The following is a 14742-nucleotide window of genomic DNA, read 5'->3' on the forward strand; positions in this document are numbered from 1 at the left end:
GTGAAATGATTAACTTCTTGCTTTTTCTTGGGTGTAGTTTCCCTCGTTGTGTTGGACTTTTCTTTCTATTATCCTCTGTAGTGCTGGATTTGTGGGAAGATATTTTTTAAATTTGGTTTTGTCTTAGAATACCTTGGTTTATCTATGGTAATTGCGAGTTTTGCTGGGTATACTAGCCTGGGCTGGCATTTTGTTCTCTTAAGATCTGTCATCTTGACATCTGTCCAGGATCTTCTGGCTTTCATTGTCTATGTTGAGAAGTCAGGTATAATTCTGATAGATCTGCCTTTATATGTTACTTGACCTTTTTCCCTTACTGCTTTCAATATTCTTTCTTTTTTCTGTGATTTGGTGTTTCAATTATTATGTGATGAGAGGAATTTCTTTTCTGGTCTAATGTGTTTGGTGTTCTGCAGGCTTCTTGTATGTTCATTTCTTTCTTTAGGTCAGGGAAGTTTTCTTCTATGATTTTGTTGAAGGTATTCACTGGCCCTTTAAGTTGGAATCTTCTCTCTCTTCTATACCTCTTATCCTTAGGTTTGATTGTGTCCTGGATTTCCTGGATGTTTTGGGTTAGGAAAATGTTTTACATTATCTTTGATGGTTGTGTTGATATTTTCTATGGTATCTTCTGCCCCTGAGATTCTCTCTTCTATCTCTTGTATTCTGTTGCTTGCATCTGTGACTCCTGTTTTCTTTTCTAGGTTTTCCATCTCCAGGGCTGTCTCCCTTTGAGTTTTCTTTAATGATTCTTTAATGATCCTGGACAGTTTTATTCAATTCCTTCACCTGTTTGATTTTTGTTCTCCTGTTTTCCTTTAAGGCATTTATGTGTTTCCTCTAAAACAAAAGGACATACCTTCTTCTCAGCACCTCATGGTACCTTCTCAAAACTTGACCACATGCGAGTGCACACAAAACAAACCTTTCTCTGGAACTCGGTTGGGAAACTACATGAAGGAAAACACTACACAAACTGAGTTTAGAATCACTGGGTTCAGCAACTAGCATCCTAATATTGTATACTTTATTAAATATAAGTCCTCTGGTGGCGAATCACTGTGGATCTAAACTGGAGGCCTCTTGTTAGCTACATTTTTTTTACTATTTCTTTTCTTTTATTGGGTATTTTTTTTAAATTTATATTTCAAATGTTATTCCCTTTCCCGGTTTCCTGGAGATAAGTCCCTTATGCCACCTATGCCATCCCCTTCCCCTTCTTCTATAAGGGTGCTCTCTCCTCCCCATCTGCCCCCCACACACACACAAGTACACACACATTGCCTCTAAGATTTCCCCATTCTTTTTCTCTTCCCAGCACCCATGTGGTAGAGAACAACTATCTTAACTCCAGTTCCAGGAGATACGAGGCCCTCTTCTGGCCTCTGAAGGCACTGCACATATTTTGCACACAGACATACATGAAAGACAAACATATATAAAATAAAGAATACATTTTTTTTAAAAAAAAAGGAAAGCAAGGGCTACCTACTACATTATGTGCTGGCAATTTGATGAATATTTTTGTCTTGACAAGTGTTTCTGAGTCTCTAACAGACTCTTATGTTCCATAAGTCTCACTGTCCTTACAGAGTAGCATGTTACGGGTCCAGCAGTCCAGAAACTACTTTGAAATGACTTAACCTGGAATATTAAAGTATCCACTGTCTATGCCCAGGCCCCATGGACCTTCCCACAGACATTTTTGTCACTCATCCTAAGGGAACATCTTGTTTTCCATTTTTTTTGGCATGTCTACTACTCAGCAGATTTCTGATAACCAGTATATAAACTATGGTAATATAGATGCATACCAACAAATGCATACACATGTGTATGAACAGAGACATCAGGGAATGTATGCAGTTACATGCACACATTTATAAAATGACTTACATATTCAAAGCAGTTCCTTTAAATGGTCGCCTTGGGGAAATATGCATTTCCCAAACAGTTTTGGTTTGTTTTTTTGATGTTTGTTTTGTTTTTTAAGCACAACTTGGTGTTGCTTTAGCGGAGCCACACTTTATGTGTTTTTACGATTATCTCACCATTCCAGGGAGATTTTGAGGCTTTTTTGTTTGGTTGGGTTTTTTTGTTTGCTTGTTTTTTATTTTATTTTATTTTGGTTTTGTGGGGAAAAAAAACAAAATAAAAGCAAATTAAAGCAAGTGGTATCTCAAAGTATCACGTAGTGACATTAATTTTCTTATGAAATTTGGAATCGGTTTTGAGAGCAATTGCAGAAGAGGGGTGTGCTGCAACATGTCGGCTCACAGGCCCATGGGCACATAACTGTTAGGGCAGTGCTCGCAATTTCTAATTTCCAGATTAAACCCACTATCGATCGCTTCAGAGGAGAATACTACCATGCATTCAGTCAGCAATTTCAATACAAGGAACGACAACGGGAAATCATGGCAAATAAAAACGTGGATGTTCCATCTCTTAATTCGGGGCTAGAAAAGAAAAATACCCTGTAAGACATTACACAAAAGCAATTAAAGAGAAGATAGTTACTGAAGCAAGGAGAGGAAGGGCAGGGCCATCTGTTTACATTCTGTTAAATCTTCTGAATAACTCATTGGTTATATCTTCAGAACTCAGGCATATTTTACACAGTTAAAAAATAAAGGAAGTTAAGGCGGGACGTGGATCTGAACTCAGATGAACTATGTACATGGAAAATACCAAATAGGATCAAGTCTCAGTTTCTCCGTTGATACAATTCCAGTATTAAATGGATTAAACATTTAAATAAATGTGAAATAAATGCATCTGTTCTAATGACTGGTGCTTTCCTGAAATAACATTCATCTCACTACTAAAATTTAAAACCACAGTTTTCATATTTATGAGAAAAAAATTTTGATTTCAAACTGTCTTTGCTTGTTTCTATTAGCGCTCTTCTATCCCCCTGCTAACCAGTATTATTTAAATATATTCTACCCACAAATCTGTGCCAGAGATTAGAGCTAAGTCATGTTCAGAGAGGCTGTGCTTAACCACAGTGGCGAAAGTTACACTGGGTTATAACATAAGATACAAGCATATCCAAGGAGAGAGTACCCACAGGGTTTGCTAGCACCTTATAGTGACAGAGGCACATGCTGACAGGCCAGAAAACATTTTGTGCTTAGGGGGATGGAAGGCAGAGTGGGAGGGCCTCTTATGTAGAAAAGTGAGGAACATCATAAAACAAAGAAGAGAGGCCCTGAAGTGTGGAGTATTTCAGGGAAACGTGGCTGCGTTCAGTTGACTTACTGTCTAAAAGGAAGTCTCAAAATGAAGACTTGGATATTATGGGAATCTGAGTTCTGTGGCGCTAAAGTGGGTTTTACTCAGTAGGCAGTCATAAGCAGTGAAAGATTTTGATTGTAGAGTTGCATGGTGGATGCTCGACTCAGGAAGTCTAAACCGGAGGCTGCCTATAAGAACCCCCAAGCGAGAAAGAAAATGGAAGTAAAAACACCAACAGACACTAACTCACCAAAGTACACACAACATGAACTAATGAACTCTTTAGACCCATGTTGGCTATTGTACAGGCACAACATGCCACCCTCACCATACCAGTAATGATCATCATTTTACCAAAAGTTAACGACTGCTTTACTTCCTCACATATTCTTATTGGAATATTTATAAACAAACAATCAGCCTGTCATTTAAAAATAATCATGTGTTTAGCTTTGGTAAGGGCCACGTTTGACAAAGTATGCATCCTTTCTTTATATCATAGGTCTTTAGCTTTTCTTTTTTTACATTGTTAGTGTCTTACACATTTGTGTATTATTTCTCCAGTTACATCAAATGTGACCCTCTATAACGTGTTCAAATCCGGATGCTAGCAAGGTCTGCACATTCTTCTTGGGTATCACGTATATAATGTACTTTGGCCAGGTTACTTTGTGATTATTAGCACTCTTCCTTCTCTATGTTTTTCTACATTTATTTGTTGGATAATGTTGTGTTATGTCTTGTAACTAGACCATTGCGCTATTTTCTACTCCTAAGGAACAGCGATGACTCACCCACCCTTCCTTCGCCCGTGTCATAATCACCACGTGCAGGTCGCCATACTGAATAATGAGTGCGAATCGCAGATGTCTGTCAATCAGGTCACTGAAATATTCAAATGGTGACTGAGTTGTCAAATTCATCAAAGAAATTGTACGTTGACTGTGGCCACAGCTTTATTGGTAAGCAATTGCATGTGTGCTTATTCTTTTTGAAATTATGAATAAGATAGTCTATATCATTTTAAATTTTAAAATATTTTAGACTACCTATATGTCAGGGTTTTGCTAGGCTTTGGTAATAATAAAGTCATATAGTATTCCAGTGCTATACATTCAGGAATAGATGATTATGCACATATAGTATACACACTACATGTACAACACAAACTGTTGCTTTGTGCATTCACAACCCACACACTCACCACAGTAATAAGCACATGCACATAGATATGCAAATACACATTATGTATCCCGCCACCAAGTAAAAGTATCATCCAGTTTAGGCTGGGGTTTCTCATTGGCAAAACTATTACCATTTAGGATAAAATAACTTACTAGGACTGAGGAGATATCACCTCTTCAACTGTGACAACCAAAACTATCTCTTGTCTGCAGAGACTTCCAAAAGTCCCATGAGAACCAAGGACAAAATTTCCTGCAGCTTAAACTACTGGATTAGGAGAAAATTTCTAAATGTAAATCGCTAACGAAGACAACGTGGTGCCAAGGAAATCATGGGAAATTCATAGCATTCAGCAGCTGATACAACTAACTTGAAATAAAGCGTTTTTTGGAGTAGAGAATGGTAAAACCCAAATTCGTAAGGGAAATAGTTAAAATACACATTGTGTTCAGGGGCCATGTAGCACTTGATGTTTGGGATACAGTTAATAAAAATGTATAAGGAATAATGCAAGCCTTGGCACTATAAAAAGCTATCAAATTGTTGAGATCTTTAAATAAAAGGTTTTTTTTTTGTTTCTCATCCTGTAGAAATGTTATTTGAATGTACAAATGGAATTAATAAAACATGATTTTGGAAATGTCAGTGTGGTATTTCTGGGAGAGGGTAATAAGAGACTGAAGTGTGTGATACAATGAAGGGTATAGCCTAGAAGGTATTGGAGGACTTGAAGACAAGTGTCTCGGTGGGAGAAGGGAGGAAAAAAACAAGTATTTAACTCTAAACCCTATGTCAGTGTCTTAGCTTGTAATTGTCAAGATTGTGTCATGGAGTTGACGCTGCGGTAGAGCTGATCAACAGATTTGCTCAAACACTGGCGACGCTGTTTGGAAAGTTGCAGCTGATGTTGCAGAAAATAGAGGCCAAAATGGTGTAATTCCAAACAGAAACTCGACTGTGACACAGAAAGTATACATCTGGACATTTGAATAGTCTCGTTGGAGAAAATTAATAAATTTAAAAACCCTTGGACAGATGAATTGTTGAGTTTACCGGCTCAGTGAAGGTTTCTTGTGTATGTGTTTGTGGGTTTATGTGCCTATGTGTCTGTATGTCTGTGTGTGTGCGCCCACGTGTGCATGTGCACATGTGTGGGTGTTAGTTATCTTTCTCGGTCACTTTCCACCTCCATCTTTTGAGACATCCTCGCCTCCATCGCTCACCCAGAGAGCACCAGTTAAGCTAGGCTGGTGACCAGCAAGCCTCAAGGACTCCTTCTTCCACCTCGGCAGCATGCGGTTCTAAGTGCACACCACAAGGATGTCTGGCTCTTCATGTGGGTGTTGGGGATCTGAACTCGGGTCTTCATGCTTCCACTTTGCCAACCAAGCCATCCCCCAGTCCCTGATGAAGATTTCTGGAATGTGTATTAGTACACGCTGAGGTTCTCGCCACGCTGCACCTCTCCAGTGCTTTCAGAGCAACAGTTAAAGATTGCCATTTACTCATTTTCAATGTGAATTATTGAGGCAAGACATGACCCAATACCATTAAAGTGCTTTACTACCAAGACGGTAAGACCTTAGGAATCCCTGCTTTAACAAGTAAACCATACAGTTAAGCTAATTTGCCCTCAACTATTCCGTTTCTTTGAGCAGTTACATTCTGTGTGAATAGAAAAGCTTTCCTGTGTCGATAGCATGTTGTTAATACAGGAAAATAAAATCACACATAGGTACAAGCACCTGTCCCTCCCCTTACACACCTTCCATTCTGCCCAAGCCACTAAGTCATGAGATTTTGTTGTGTTTACTCATGAGCTAATAGTTGCTGATTTTAAAAATTCTTGAAACTTGCATTTTGAGGTTATGACTATATTTTGTCACATAAATATTTAAGTAGACTTGTTAAAATATGAAGATAATAGTGAGGTAAGCAGAGAGCCTCTAGATAGGAGGACGGAAAACATAGGAACTTGGTGGGGGAAAAATGCCATTTCAGGCACAAGTATTTTTGATTGCAACATAATAAACTTGTTTCATAAACAGGAGGATTCCATACAGTGATAAAATCAGGAAATAATTCTTCCTGGAAGTTAGATATAAGATGGCTAATAATTGGAAAAGGGTTGAGTGAGAGAAGATAGGAATGTGTTATAAAAATCTAAATGTTTGTTATCAAAATCCATATTTAAGAATCTACAGTAATCGGGGCTTCAGAATCAGGTGTTGGAAAGGACAGGAATGATGCCAAGATGGTCGTGAAAATGAATGGAAATCTGCAGCCGACAGGGCTCAGGAGGGGGGGGGGGCATCTCCAGGATGTGACAGAGACTGGGATAAGGGAGGCAACCAAGTATCAAGGGGGAGTGACCTTAGCTGTGATTCACTACACTGGGGATATGGAATCTGAAAAGGCTACCTCCTGTAGCCGAGCAGGAACCCAGTGGAGAGCTAGAGACACCAACCCACCCACTAGGCTTTCAACCCAAAATGTATCCTGTCTACGAGAAATACAGGCATAGGGGATGGAACAGAGAAAATAGCTAACCGGCCTAATCCTATAGACAAGCACTAATCCTTTACAGTATTAATGATATTTTGTATGCTTTTAGACAGAAACATTTTGTCCTCTGAAGGTCTCTACCCAGCAGCTGACTCAGACAGATGCTGACACCCACAGCCAAACAGTGGATGTAGCTTGGGGACTCTTATGGAAGAACAAGAGGAAGAATGGCAGCCCCAAAAGGCATAGAAAGTTCACAGGAAGACAAACAGAGTCAACTAACTTGGGCCCTTGAGGACTTCAGGGTCTAAACCACAAACAAAAGAACATACACAGGCTGGGCCTAGGCATCCCCACACATATGTAGCTGATGTGCAGCTTGTGGGTCACAACCAACCAGAAGGGGGCTATCCCTTAAGCTGTTGCCTGTAGATGGGGTATGTTCTAGCTGGGCCGCACTGGCTGGCCTCATTGGGAGAGAAAGCACCTAGCCTCACAAAGACTTGAAGTACCAGGGTTTACTGAGTGGAGGGGACCTGTTCAGAGGAGCAGGGAAGGGGGGATGGATGAAGGATAAAGGGGAGGGGGTGATCAGGAGAGGGGGAGTGATGTGTAAAGTGTATAAGTAAAAAAATTAAATTAAAAATATTTTTCAATTAAAATACTGTAAAATTGCAATAATTTTCTTCCGCTATGGATAAAAATCCCTACAGTATTAGTAACATTTGATTAGATACACATTAATGCTTCCTCAAGGTAGGGCTGTGGCTACAGATACAGCAATGATGCTGTTGAATATAAGGATGATTTACTTGAGACTGGTTTGCCTACACTACCTCACTTTACACGATCCAAGATGGTCCATAGGATTAAGAAGCTTTGCAAAAATTGATAATAATAACAACAACAACAACAACAACCACGAGGGGAATGTTAGCTAACAGCTGCAGATCAGAGTGTCTGCTCGTCTGTACTTAAGTGACGCGTGCTTCTGACAGGAGGGAGCCACGCTAGCCGCTGAACACTTTACGGAGAGCTCCGTATCTTCAGTCTAGAGAACCGAAATCTATCCCAGTCCTCATGCAAAGCTTCAGAGTGTCTGAGGGTGCGCAGTAAAAGAAAGGAATGACAGTAAGCGGGCCCTGTTATTGGTCATTTCTGCTCTCCTGGCTTGAGATGGCCCGTGATACTCATGGCTCTCAAAAGCTAACCCCAGTTTTTCTCAGTTTGACCTGTAACGGTGTGGAAGGAAACCATCTGGCCATTGGCAGTGATTGTCAGTGAATTATGGGAACGTCTTTTCAAAGTCTTTTAAATCCTATATAACGTTACACCTCTACTGTTTTTTGTTTGTTTGTTTTAATAACAGACAGCTGTCATTCCTTTCTTTTACTGCGCACCCTCAGACACTCTGAAGCTTTGCATGAGGACTGGGATAGATTTCGGTTCTCTAGACTGAAGATACGGAGCTCTCCGTAAAGTGTTCAGCGGCTAGCGTGGCTCCCTCCTGTCAGAAGCACGCGTCACTTAAGTACAGACGAGCAGACACTCTGATCTGCAGCTGTTAGCTGTCAGACTGCTAGAAAACTCCTTTTTTTTTTGGTCCAAATTTTAGTTTTTCTTAATGTCCAGATCACTGTTAAATGAGATAAGTGGTGGAGAAATGTAACTAGTCTGGGATAGTTCTAAGTGGCACAACTTGGAACTCCTAAAGAAGTAGTATTTGTTATAATGATACTTGCAATGTACCTTATACAACCCATATTTATTATATCAATTGTGTTATTGTTATGTTAATGAATTTTCTTTTATGTAAATCCTTGGAAGGACTTTGGATTCTTTATATATAGTCAGGAAAACATTGCTTTAATCACAAACGTGGGTAAAGGAAGGTATCCAAATCTGTATGCAAATGTGTAATTTTCATTTGTTTTGCACTGAAGCACAAAAATTCTACACTGGAACATGCACTAGGGCATCAGCACTGTTCATTTCTGTTACATAGTTTCGTTTTTTATTTAAATTGCATTATGTGTTCCTAATACATAATAACATATATTTGTATATGTTAATGGGGCAATGGCATTTGGATACACTCATGCCTTGTGTGCTTCATCTGTCAATTTAAAGAGTTGTAGTGTCTCAAGTTTATTTTGGGTAAAAGTAACAGTACATTGTCATTATAAAGTTTCTTTTTTATGAGGAATTGCCAGAGTTCTCCAGCGGTTTTTGTCTCTTTGTTTTTCTCATTATTTTCTTTAATCTAGGAAAAGAGAAGAAACTAAATCAGTGCATGTAAAAACAGGCTCTCACAGCATGGCCAGGGCGTGGATGCATTTCTATGCTGTTTACTTTCTTCCTCTCCCGTGTTTAAAATTTTCACCCCAAACCTTAAAAGGTTCTTGTGAAAAAAAGAGAGTCGTGACTTGGGGCTTCTATAAATTGTTCCCAGTATTTAAGGACCTGAAGGGAGCTAGCGTGATCATTCACAACTAGTTAGAAAATGGTTCCTGTATTTTGCCAGTCCTGGGAAATACTTAAAATTCTGCATAACGGTATCTTGGGGAAATCTTTCTGGGTCAAGGTCTCTAAATTTTCCTCTTATTTCTCCTCCCCATTTCCCCATCAATCAGTTAGAGTAGAAACAGTTCCCTTTGCTTGCTATATGACTTATCTGCCTCTGGAATTCTAACAAAGGGGAGAGAAAGAGAGAGAGAGAGAGAGAGACAGAGAGAGAGAGAGAGACAGAGAGAGACAGAGAGAGAGGCAGAGAGACAGAGAGAGACAGAGAGAGACAGAGACAGAAACAGAGAGAGAGAGACAGAGACAGACATCAGAGACAGACAGAGACAGACAGAGACAGACAGAGACAGACAGACAGAGAGACACAGACAGAGACAGAGAGGAAAGAAAGAAAAAGCAAGAGAGGAGTAATATAGACTGTGGTACCTTTTTTGCTTTAAATAGGACACAGTTTGTCAAATCTGGAATATATTACAGCTTTGTGGAGTCTTGTTTTTCTCAAATGCTAAGCTACTGAACTGGATATCAAAGAGTAATTTATTTTGTTGTAAGTACGCTTTTACTGTTTTCTTTCAAAAAAATCTCAAAGCATGAGTACTTCAAAACAGATAACTAGGAGATAAATTAGAACAGTTAAGGAAGTGGGGGATGTTGTTTTTCATTTATGTTTGCCTTTCAGTGTGCAAAAATGCTTGCTCTGACCTGAGATCTGTAGGATATTTGCTTTGTTAATTGTCTGTGGCAGTGATAAATTTAAAGTGATCCATCACTGAGAAAAATGTGCAAATGATCCTGTCACAGAGTTGCTTCTATCTACAGGGTAAGCAAATAGCTGTCTTCTGAGGGCCAGACCCTAAACCACAGGCATTAACAAATTGCATTTAACCAAAGTAGCAAGTAAGGGTGCTCAGGAATAAGCCATTGGCAACCAACTACCTTGTAGACTGAGTTTTATCTGCATATTTCCTTTGTGACTTCTAAATGATTTTTTAAAACTTGGCAGTGTTAGAACTTTATGTGTTCAATAAACTAATACCATTCTACTGAACCAATCAATCAAATAATAAAGTATAATATATACACACATGCTACCTCAAGCATTGCTATTTTTCTAATTCAGTGATGACCACAGGGTCTGCAACATAAACAGTGGGTATGATTGTTTCCATTCTGTGACCCTATGACCGTGACCATAATTTATTCTGAGATACTGACATTTTCTTTCTGGGAGAATTTAACATGCCATGGGATTTATTATTTTCCCCTAAAGATTTTTTGGTCTGAAAAAAATATTTAGGTATGTTAAGAGCTGGTTTGAATTGACACATTTCTAGTGGCCATTTTGTTTTTTGTTTTGTTTTGTTTCGTTTCGTTTTTTTAAATTTTTAGAGATTTATTTATTCTACATATATGAGTACACTGTAGCTGTCTTCAGACGCACCAGAAGAGGGCATCAGATCTCATTACAGAAGGCTGTGAGCCACCATGTGGTTGCTGGGAATTGAACTCAGGACCTCTGGAAGAGCAGTCAGTGCTCTTAACCACTGAGCCATCTCTCCAGGCATCTTGAATTTTGGTGTAATCTTCTCAGGTAGTCCTTCTGAGCTTCTATTTAAATTTTGGTGAGAATATATTCATTATGTAAAACAGTTATGAATAACCCATTCATCTTCAAGCCCGCCCCCATCCTTCTTGTGTCCATCAATGGTCTCATGTCTTTTCCAAAACAATCCCTCTTCTACTTTCATACTTTGAAAAGAAATCCCCAGATTCTGTATATGAGGGAGAAAAATTCTGCATTTGTCTTGATGATCTCCAGTTTCATTCATTGTGTTGGAAACCATATGATTTCAACCTTCTATTATGGCTAAAGCGTTGTGTGTGTTTCTGACTGTCTGTCTCTGTCTGTGTGTCTATCTGAGGAGAGTGGGCACTGGGAAGAGTGAGCTCTATGGAGAGTGAATGCCAGGGAGAGAAGTCATGATGGAGAATTGGTTCTGGGGAGAATGGTCACTGAGAATAAAGGGCACTGGGGAAAGTGTGCTCAAGTGAAACTGGGATTTGAGAAAATTGAACCCTGGGGAGAGTGGTGAATTGAACACTGGGAAAAATCTACACTTGGAAAAATGGGCACTGAGGAGACAACACCAGGAGAACGGACTCTGAAGTAATGGTCCCTGACCACTGACACAAGCCCTGGAGATTGGGCTATGAGGCAAACGGGCATTATTGTTTGTTTGACCAGGTATGCTTTCTGCAAACTTAATCCTATGATCTCTGAACTCTCAAATAGTGTCTATGGGGCTATGATCACTTCCAGAATTATAGGTCAAATTTCATACCCCATGTTGATAGAATGAAATCTATCTTGTATTCTCCACTCAGTCTTCTGTATCCTGGTAATTTTTCCTGCCCCACCTACTAGGGATGGGAGTCTTAAGAGATGGAATTCCCTCCTGAGAGCCTTTCTATGATTTCTCATTTCATGACCAGTCCTAGAGTTCTCCCCTACCTTATGGCACGTGCTTTGTTGTTAATGCAACATGTACCTTTCATTTTCTGTGAATAATCTCCAAAACAGCATTGCTCAGTTCACGTATGTCTAGTTTGCTGTGTTTTCAGCTGAAAATCTTCCTGCTCATCATTGGAGACACTGGAACACCCAGTGTTTAGAACTGGGTCTTCTTCCACAAAGAAAGTCACTCCCCTATCATTCTCCCGTCTGAGTAAAGTGTGCGTTGACTCAAACGAAAGTGACTTCGACTGAACTATAGGCTCCTAATATTGGATCTTACTTACCACGTATCCAAATTTTTATAATGAACGGGTACCAAAAATATGTGCACGTGTACATTTCTACTACTATTGACATTTTTGTGAACTCAATGTAATAGTTCTTTTAAGAGTCAACATTCAAAAAGCAAAACTCATTGAACTTTTCTGTCACTATGTCATGGTGTTTATCAGTACAACAGTCATCAGTTTAGACATCCTTTTGAGCAAATAAGAATTAATTTGAATTTTTCCTACTGGGCAATTTAAAATGTGCATTGACTCATAAAGATGTAAACGATGGAAGGTGCTATTTGAGAGAAAACATGAGCTTAGGTGTAAGAATACAAAGCAATTGCAAAATTATATCTGACAAAACAAGATCTTTAAAAACATAGCTCCAAGGACAATAAGTAAAAGTAATGTAGACACTTAGGAAATTTGAAATATACTAGATAAGGCTTTTCATAGATGTAAATTGTTCACCGTTCTGTTCATCTTTATTTCCAAATGCATTTATTTTTATCAAGACCTTACACACTGAATGGAAAAGCTCAACTGTAACATTCTGTTCTTTTCTTCCAGCATTTTTTATTGATCGTGAAGGTTCAGAACAAACCTGCTTAAAACGGATGTAGATGTATTTCCCCAGAATGCATTTGCACAAAGGGTTCATTAGTTAATTCCATATTGCCACCTCCAATATTTGATATTTAAAAAAATGATGCTGTATACCTCAAAGCTTACCAAGGCAGATATCTAGTGATTGAACACTGAATTACCATGTACCCTTCATCATCTTGTAACTAGAGTCTTGTTTTCTTTATCTTTTCTACAATGGAGAAGTTAAAGAATGCCAGTGTGTAGTCTCCAGCTACTCGTAGGTGTACGAGCAGTGTTAGCACTAATTCCAAAGACTCTCAACACTTCCTGAACATGCTGCACTTCTCTGATAAGGCTTGGGACAGAGCTCCTCCTGTTTGGGAACAGCAAGGGCAACCCTTTCTTTCTTTTTTTTGTTTTTTTTTTTTTTTGGTTCTTTTTTTTTTTTTTTTTTTTTTTTTTTTTTTTTGGAGCTGGGGACTGAACCCAGGGCCTTGCGCTTCCTAGGCAAGCGCTCTACCACTGAGCTAAATCCCCAGCCCCAGGGCAACCCTTTCTGTGCCCCATGAATTGCCAAATATTTCTATAATAAAAGATAAGAGAGTTGATGGATCTGGGGCTTCAGTGAGAAATTTTTGATGACAACAAATAAATGAAAAATCTTATGTGCACGTGTTATTGAATAATAACATATAACTATCCGTTTATCTCTAACTATAGCTACAAATATGGTAATATGGGCCATACTATCCTTAAAACTTCAAGGACATTTAATTTATGGGATTCACTGGAAAGGCCCCACAATTAATTACATTACTTTTCACTCCTTGTTGCTAAATCTCAGATAACTGCTTCTACTAACTAGGTAAAGAGAAAACTGTGTTGCAATAAATATTAAAAAACGAGTAAACTGTTATCCCGGGCCAGCGCCGGCACTGTAGGGCCACATGGCACTGCGGGGTATCTTTATCTCTGTGACTCCAGGCTGCCCCCAAGTACTCTCTGACCCAGGAAGTCCTTACCACCCTGCTCCCTAGAGTTAGTTCAGGCACTGGTGGAACTAATCTAAAATCAGGGTTCTACTAGTCCAGCAGTGGCTGGCCTATTGCCGCTCCCTGCGACAGACTCCGCCCACACTCTGTCCACTCCCAGCAACCGCCCCCTGCTAGTTAAGGTAAAAATTCCCAACTACCTGGTGAAATCATGACTCAATAAACTGTAACTTAACAATCAGATTCATATGTTAAATTCTCAATCCACAATACATCCACAGAATAGACTCACAACCAAACGATAAAGATATAAACCGCCCACCTCGGTAAGATAAATTAACCTATAAAAATTCATCCCTTAAGAAATGTTCACAACAATCTGTATCTATGTAGAGATGCATGGCAATGGATCATTCACGTCTTCCTCCACATTGTCTCTCCTCCTTTCTGCTTCTCCCTCTCCTTCTCAAACCTCTGTTCCCACCTCCCTTCCTTCTCATCCAATGACAGGCCTCATTTTATCTTGTGTCTGCTGCCTTCACCTGCACAACATCAACCTACAAAACTGTACCAAAATTCAAAATCATATGAATCTCTCACAGATACAGGCACTTCAGATCATGAACATTATGTGTGTTTATAAAAGTCTTTTGACTACTTATCCAAAAGGGATACGGAATAACAAAAGGTGTAGGATTTCTAGGTGCCTCAGCCTAACAGCCAATGAGAACCGCAGTCAACATAAACAATATGCACAAAACACATGCTGTAAGAACTCACAGGTGATTGGGTTGGGAAGAGGGCTCAGGTGGAAAGAGCACTTTTGTGTCAGCATGGAGACCTAAGTTAAGTCTCTATCAACTCACAGACATGAAACACATAACACATACATAGACAAAGACTGTGAAGGTGAGAAAAAAAT

General features: G+C 39.3%; 1 protein-coding gene across 5 annotated transcripts in view; it reads left to right on the forward strand.

Moving 5' to 3' along the window:
• Khdrbs2 (KH RNA binding domain containing, signal transduction associated 2) overlaps positions 1-5065 on the forward strand; it is a 506659-nt gene extending 501594 nt beyond the window's left edge. For 4 of the 5 annotated variants that reach the window (XR_010054563.1, XR_005488845.2, XR_010054564.1 and 1 more), the window contains 2 exons: positions 4018-4202; positions 4638-5065. The gene's annotated coding sequence lies outside the window, so the exon portion shown is untranslated. The remainder of the gene's footprint in view (positions 1-4017; positions 4203-4637) is intronic. The other variant, XR_005488844.2, reaches the window with a different exon arrangement.
• The last annotated feature ends 9677 nt before the right edge of the window (positions 5066-14742 follow it).

Source organism: Rattus norvegicus, chromosome 9 (genome assembly GCF_036323735.1).
Source record: "Rattus norvegicus strain BN/NHsdMcwi chromosome 9, GRCr8, whole genome shotgun sequence".
Classification (NCBI taxonomy): Eukaryota; Metazoa; Chordata; class Mammalia; order Rodentia; family Muridae; genus Rattus; species Rattus norvegicus.